The sequence below is a fragment of the Agelaius tricolor genome, unplaced genomic scaffold (genome assembly GCF_023055355.1).
Source record: "Agelaius tricolor isolate 1412-34295 unplaced genomic scaffold, bAgeTri1.0.p SCAF_8, whole genome shotgun sequence".
NCBI classification, from domain to species: Eukaryota; Metazoa; Chordata; class Aves; order Passeriformes; family Icteridae; genus Agelaius; species Agelaius tricolor.
Genome location: NW_027269268.1, coordinates 24,386,881 through 24,393,124, shown reverse-complemented (window position 1 = coordinate 24,393,124; position 6,244 = coordinate 24,386,881). Strand labels below are relative to the sequence as shown.

General features: G+C 41.0%; 1 protein-coding gene across 4 annotated transcripts in view; it reads left to right on the top strand.

Moving 5' to 3' along the window:
* Positions 1–500: 500 nt before the first annotated feature.
* Positions 501–6,244, top strand: part of FSTL5 (follistatin like 5) — a 272,587-nt gene continuing 266,843 nt past the window's right edge. Inside the window, exon 1 of one of the 4 annotated variants that reach the window (XM_071431980.1) lies at positions 501–520. The gene's annotated coding sequence lies outside the window, so the exon portion shown is untranslated. Of the gene's footprint in view, positions 521–3,742; positions 4,082–4,684; positions 4,706–6,244 lie in introns of those variants that run through there. The other 3 variants (XM_071431982.1, XM_071431978.1, XM_071431981.1) reach the window with 3 other exon arrangements.

Below are 6,244 nucleotides of genomic sequence, written 5' to 3'. Positions count from 1 at the left end.
AGTTCCTTTGCTGTCATTGACTTCAAGCTAATCAATGATCTTCACTAGTAACAGCTGCACTGAAGGGGCAGCTGTTGTCTTCAAAAAAAAGGAGGAATAATATGTTAAGAGGAAATGGAAATTGAATCCTACAAAGGGGCAGTACTTTGGACTGTATATTTTGAAATAAGATTTCATTATTATTAGAATTTATCATGCCTAAAACTATTTTTGACGTTTAGCTACAAATATAATTGTGTTTAAAGTGTTGCATATTCTTCATTCAAAGAAAAAAGCAATTAATTTTTTGGATTTTGGTCTTATTTACGACATTGTAACTGTTGTGTAGTTTTGGACAAGAAATTGATTAACATTTAGTAGTATCAGATATTAATATCCTAAATTTTTGGTAACTAATAATGGGAATGCTTTTCAATTCATGTGTTTAAAGATAGATCACAGAAAAATAAAATTTTGCTATTGAACTTGCAGGTGGTGAGGGGTACCGAGCCACACAGAAGTCACCGGAATAATCTAAAGAGTAAGTAACAAGCAAGTTTTTGAAATATCCTATTTTTGTCCCTTACTGTCCCTTACTACAAAATCCCAAGCACAAATTTAAAAAAAAAATGAATTAATTGTGTTAGGAGTGCTAGTGGTAGAAAAGCCAAGAGAATAAGAACTAGCCACTTCTGAAAAACTATGCTTACTCTCCAATTCTGCATTCATTTTGGGTGCAATGCTGTTTACAAGAAACACAAGCCCTTCTCCAGAATTTTTTTCAGTAGAAAAGGAGGTACAAATTAGTCAAAGAAAGTGACTATTGTTCTAACTTCAGTGAGTTTTGGAGAGGCTGTGAAGTGTAAAAGTCCATAGACTGTCCTGGTTTTTGACTGCTAACTGGAGTTAAACCACAGCATGGACAATACTGAATACGTTGTTAAAACTTTTATAATCTATTATTTCTATTAAGTTCCCTTTAATATACTGAGACTTTGATCTTCTCTTTGTCCTGCATAAAACCTCCTGCTGTGTCAGATATTATATTAAGCAGCATCTCATAAATAAAAAATAGAGAATCTTTATTAATAATATCTATAGCCTAAACAAACATAAGCCCACTTTGAAGTTCTTCTGTGCTCTTTACAAGAAAATGCCACTACTTACTGCATGTGCTCTCCTCTGCTCAATTGCAAATGCTTCAAATATAGTAATTGGGGTAGAAAATGTAGAAACCAGACATAACTGATTGTCAAGCACATGGGGCTCAGGAGTATACCAAACAGAAGACTGTCTGGCATATTATGTGGGATGTGCCATATATGATCATAAAGTATCCAAATTAGGATTATGGAAATCAGAAATAGACTACTAAGCAGCAACAGTCTCTCTGGACTAACAATTAATTGTTAGGCACAGAGTAAGTTCTTCATTGTAATAATATATATTGGTCTGCATTACATCCAATAAAGTAATAGGCCAGTCACCCTATGGATGAAAATGTTTAAACTGCAAAGGGATGATGTAATGCATGGGACACAAAACAAAAACAATAAAAAGAAAGCATTCACATAGTTTGTGTGTGAGTGTAAAAACAGATCCAACAACATATAAAATGGAGCTCAAATAATATCCATTAAGCAGAACACAGAAAGATGTCAGGATGTGAATGAACAAAGTTTATTTTCTAACTATAGCATATAGCTGATACAGATCTAAATTAGAGGAAAAATTAGAAAATATGTGCTAAAAATAACATTATTTTAATTAAATGTGAGCTTTTAAAATGAAAACCTCAGTGAGCTTACAAAGAATAAAGACATGTATGATCAGATAAACACATTCAGAAATGCATGAATGCCAAGATACCTTAATGTATTTCACGGTTGTATCGTTATTTACACTGAAATTTACTAGTGCAAGTCCTCACAAGATAGAGAGATTTTCAGAAGTTCTGAGGGTCTTCCATATGCTAGTTTGGGATTCATTGTCTACTAATTTGCAAAGCTAACCAGTAAGTTATGATACGTCAGACCTTGCATAATTTGACCGGCTTCCCAACTACTTCAATAACTGGGTTACATAAAACATCTACGTAATTGTTGTTGTTTGTTTCATGTACTTTCATAATGGCAAAGGAAAATGGATGAACAAGGTCCCTATTCATCCTCACAACATTTCAATTTCCCCTCAGTTTCGAACAAGCCAGTTTGGGGTTTAACTCTGTCCCATGAGAGTTTCTGGTGCAGCTGTGCTAGTAGACTCAGTGTCAATTTTGTACTGCAGAAATTGTCCTTAAGTAGTGCAATTATATTGTCTGTATTAGCAAAAAAATTGAGAGAGCTTAAGAGAAAAATGAGAAGTAAAATAATAGGATTTCATAAATTCAACCCAGATGCCAGACAAACTGCCTTCGTGATAACTGGTAATTAGAAAGGGTTGGGTCAATAAAAGTCTGCTTTATTTGGCTTTATACTCCACACTCTGTGTGTCGAAGTTAATCATGTTCCCTCTTGCAGTGCTGTGACCTAATTATCAATCCAGTAAGAACTCCCTCAAAAAATAGTAATAAGTTAATGCAATCCAGCCTGTCCTGTTTTATTATTTCCTATATTAACTAGTTCTGATTTTAGGTATGTTATTTACCATACCTAAAACCATTTATTTTTGTTTTTAACTGCATGTTCATTCCACATGTAGACACAAGTGTAATTAACCTAGAAAGCTGATGTACGTCAGAGCAGCTGACCTCTGTCTGGCTTTACCCTAGACATGGGTGATTTAAAGACAGTTTAATACTTTAATCTGTGATGTATTTTCCCAAAAGGCACGGAACAGGTAACCTATAATGGCATGAGGAGTAGATACTTAATTTTCATAATGATTTCTCATTGAAGATGAAAGAGCAACTCCTTAAAAGTGGTGGGATGGATAGTAAATTAATTTAAAAGTAATAAATCAGATAGCTGAAACTGTTATCTCACAATAAAGCAGATTCAAGTGAGACTTCAAATACTGTTTCTTTACTTGACTTCAAATAAATATATCTCTAAGTTTTTAGGCGATTAGTTTCCAGTTGGATTTCTTGTTTTGATTGTTCCTGTTCATCCTCTGCTCGTGCTTATAAATGGAGCATGTAATTAACGGTCTTATCTCAAGGTGATTTTTTTCCCCCTTATGTTTTGCATAACTAAATAAGATTCCCAATCACACGTCTATGTTTCTGGCAGGGGTTACCAGGGACCTCTACCTTGGCATTCAAGCACCTCAATCTGGTGTGGACGCTAGGGCTTACCGATACAGGTGTGCAAAGCCCTCCAGCGTGCTTGAGCTTTGATACATTGACATATTAAAGCTTATGAATACTGCATTACAGCCCCCTGTTTGGAAGACGCCGGCACGACACCCCTCTGTGCTCCGGGGGGGAGTTCCTCGCTGTTTCACAGCAGTTGCTCTGCTTGCTGCCGGTGCCAGCGCTGCCATCTGCCCGGGCCAGGGCTCTGTGCGCACCGCGGGCAAAGGCAGCGGGGCCATGGCCTTGCGGCGGGGAAGCCGCAGGAGGGATTCCGTGCCCTCAGCCGGGTGACAGCCCCCTGCGCGGGAACGGAACCCCCTCAGCGAGAAGTGCTGGGCAACACCAGACGTCCCAGCCGGCCGGCCCGTAGATAAACGCAACAAACCAGCGGAGGGGGGGCGGTGGGTGGCGGAGCGCAAGTTGGGGAGGCCGGGCGGCGCAGGGGGCGGGCGGGGGCGGTGCGAGCGGCGCGGCGGGGCGGGCGGCAGCGGGGCCGGGCGGGAGCGCTGCTGTCCGCGCCGCGCCCGGTGCTGAAGGGCGCCCGCCCGCCCGCGCCTCCCCGCGGCGCCTCGGCCGCGGACCCTCCGCGCCTGCTCCCGCCGGGAGCTGAGCCCTGCCGGCAGCTGCGCCCACTTTGCCCCGGAGAAGTCCTCGCTCGCTCACCGGATCGCCGCGGAGCCGCTTGTGGCTTTGTTAAAGGGGGAAGAAGTGCTGCTCTCTTTGCGATTTGCACGAGGACCCGTCGAGCTGGGGCTTTTCGTTTGTTTTTTTTCCTCCCCTTGTGGATTTTAGTGACTCTTGGACAAGGTAAGCAGCAATGCCAATATATATGCACACGCATACATACGTATTTTTCACGTTAATAGTAGCGGGGTGCTGGGTGGGATGGAGGAGCCGGCAATTAAAGGCAGAGCAAAGTTGGAAGCTTGGTAGCCCTTAGGTCAGTGTAGGGGCAAGGCTTGGAAAAAGGGTGTAGCTTTCCGTGAAAAGGGCTCCATAAACAAAAGATGAATCTGAGTGAAAAGTTCAAGGTTTATTTTTATTGAAAACTGGCTCTCAGGGTAATTTTTAAATGGTTGAAAATGTTTTGTGTTAGGAGTCTTGAATATTATAAAAAGCTCTCAAAAGACATTACAGAGCCTACTTTGTATAAGAACCAATTTGGGGGGGACTGGAGAAGCTCTGGTTGATTCTGTCTGGGGGAGGACAGGATATGCGAGGTCATTCTGGGAAGTAGAGAGTAAAGACGGAATTAGAGAGGATTTGAAAGCATAGCTGCATGTTGCTCTGTGTTCTTGTGCGTGCCTGAATACGTGTGTAGCAGAAGGACGGTGATACCCTGTTACTTGACAAACAATTCAGCACTGTAACGCTGTCAACTTGGGAAGCAGCACCTTTATGAAAGGGATCATCACCACCTCTGCCTCCAAGGTCAATGTGGGATGTGTGTGTCTGTGAAAGTCGTGAATTTGTGTCCTTTGATGTTGGCTGAACATCAGGCCTGCTCCCAGGCTGCATCTAGGCGTAAATGAGAATCCTGGATTTAATAATACCGTATTATGTTGCACTTGCAGGACTGCTGTTGTCAGTAATTGAATAGAACTGAGAAGTGTGGGCAGATGTAATGTCTTTTTTTTCTCAGCAATGTTTAACATTTCGTGAGCTTGGTACGGAGCTGTGCTTTACAGAGGAGTTTGCTGCTGCTTCAGTGAGTTGTCAGAGTTGTGCACACGCAGAGCTCGGTGCTGCACAGGGATTTCTGCACACACCGAGCTGGGCGCCGTGCAGTGACTTCTGCACACGCAGAGCTCAGCACCACTCAGGGCTGTCTGTCTGAGATTAAGGCAGATTCCAGAGGGAATAAGCTGCAGCTGTTGCTAGCCAGTGCTACTGAGATAACTGAACAGAATAAGCAGGCAATGAGGTCCCCACCTTGTGTTTTATAGGATTATGTAGCACTTCATTCTCTTTTGGTTGTGATGAATTTTCTTAGGAACTGGGACCTGAACCACAAGCCTTTCTCTACACAGATGCCCTGCACAGGTGCTAGCAGTTGTAGTAGCTGTGAACATAAAGTAACTTTTGTTGATGGGATGAAGCTGATGAAAGGTGACTGCTTCTTAGTATTGTAGCATTTTTTTACTTCTGCATCATTTCCTTAAGGTGGGTTCTATGTTGCTGAGTGTTTGTATCAGCTGAAGTATAAAGATAACCATCAGGCAGCAGCACAGAGCTACTGATGGGTAAAGTTGAAAGCTAGAAAAATGATGAGAAAGTAGCTCAGTCAACCAAGCCTATCATTGCATTTGGGTAGAATTAGGAAATATGTTTTTATTGTTCTCTCCCAGTCATAAAGTAGCTCTCTTTTTCCTCTCTCAACAATAGGGAATGAAAGTTTATTACATAGCACTTGCACTAGTTGCAAGCCTTCATTAGCAGTCTATCCATCAGCTAAGACAGCTTTTATCATCTGTCATTGACATGAATATTGATTTGCTTTGAAATATACTGATATAATTTTAAATTATGTCTTTGAAGGTATGGAGATTCAGGATGCTACTTTTTGAAGTAGACACTACAAAATTATTTTGAAAAAGTTATTGTGAACCATGTGGTGCAGACGTTACAATAATACTGAGGGGGAGGATGACCCACAACATTGCAACCCAAACCCACCAATTACATATCTAAAATTTTAATGTTTATACAGGGCCTGAATCTGCAAATCATTGTTCACTTGAGTGGTCTCTATTCATACACATGGTCTTTTTCCAGTTAACAGGACTATCTCCATCGTTACATGATTAAAAGTCATTGAGCTTTCTGAGATCAGTCATTTTACCAGCATAAATCAGATTATAAACTTTGATACTAAGACATTAATTCTGTGCTTTTAAATTTATGTGTGGTTGTTTTTTCTATGTAATATTTTGCCTTCATTTGTATTAGGCTGATTTATTTGACAAATCG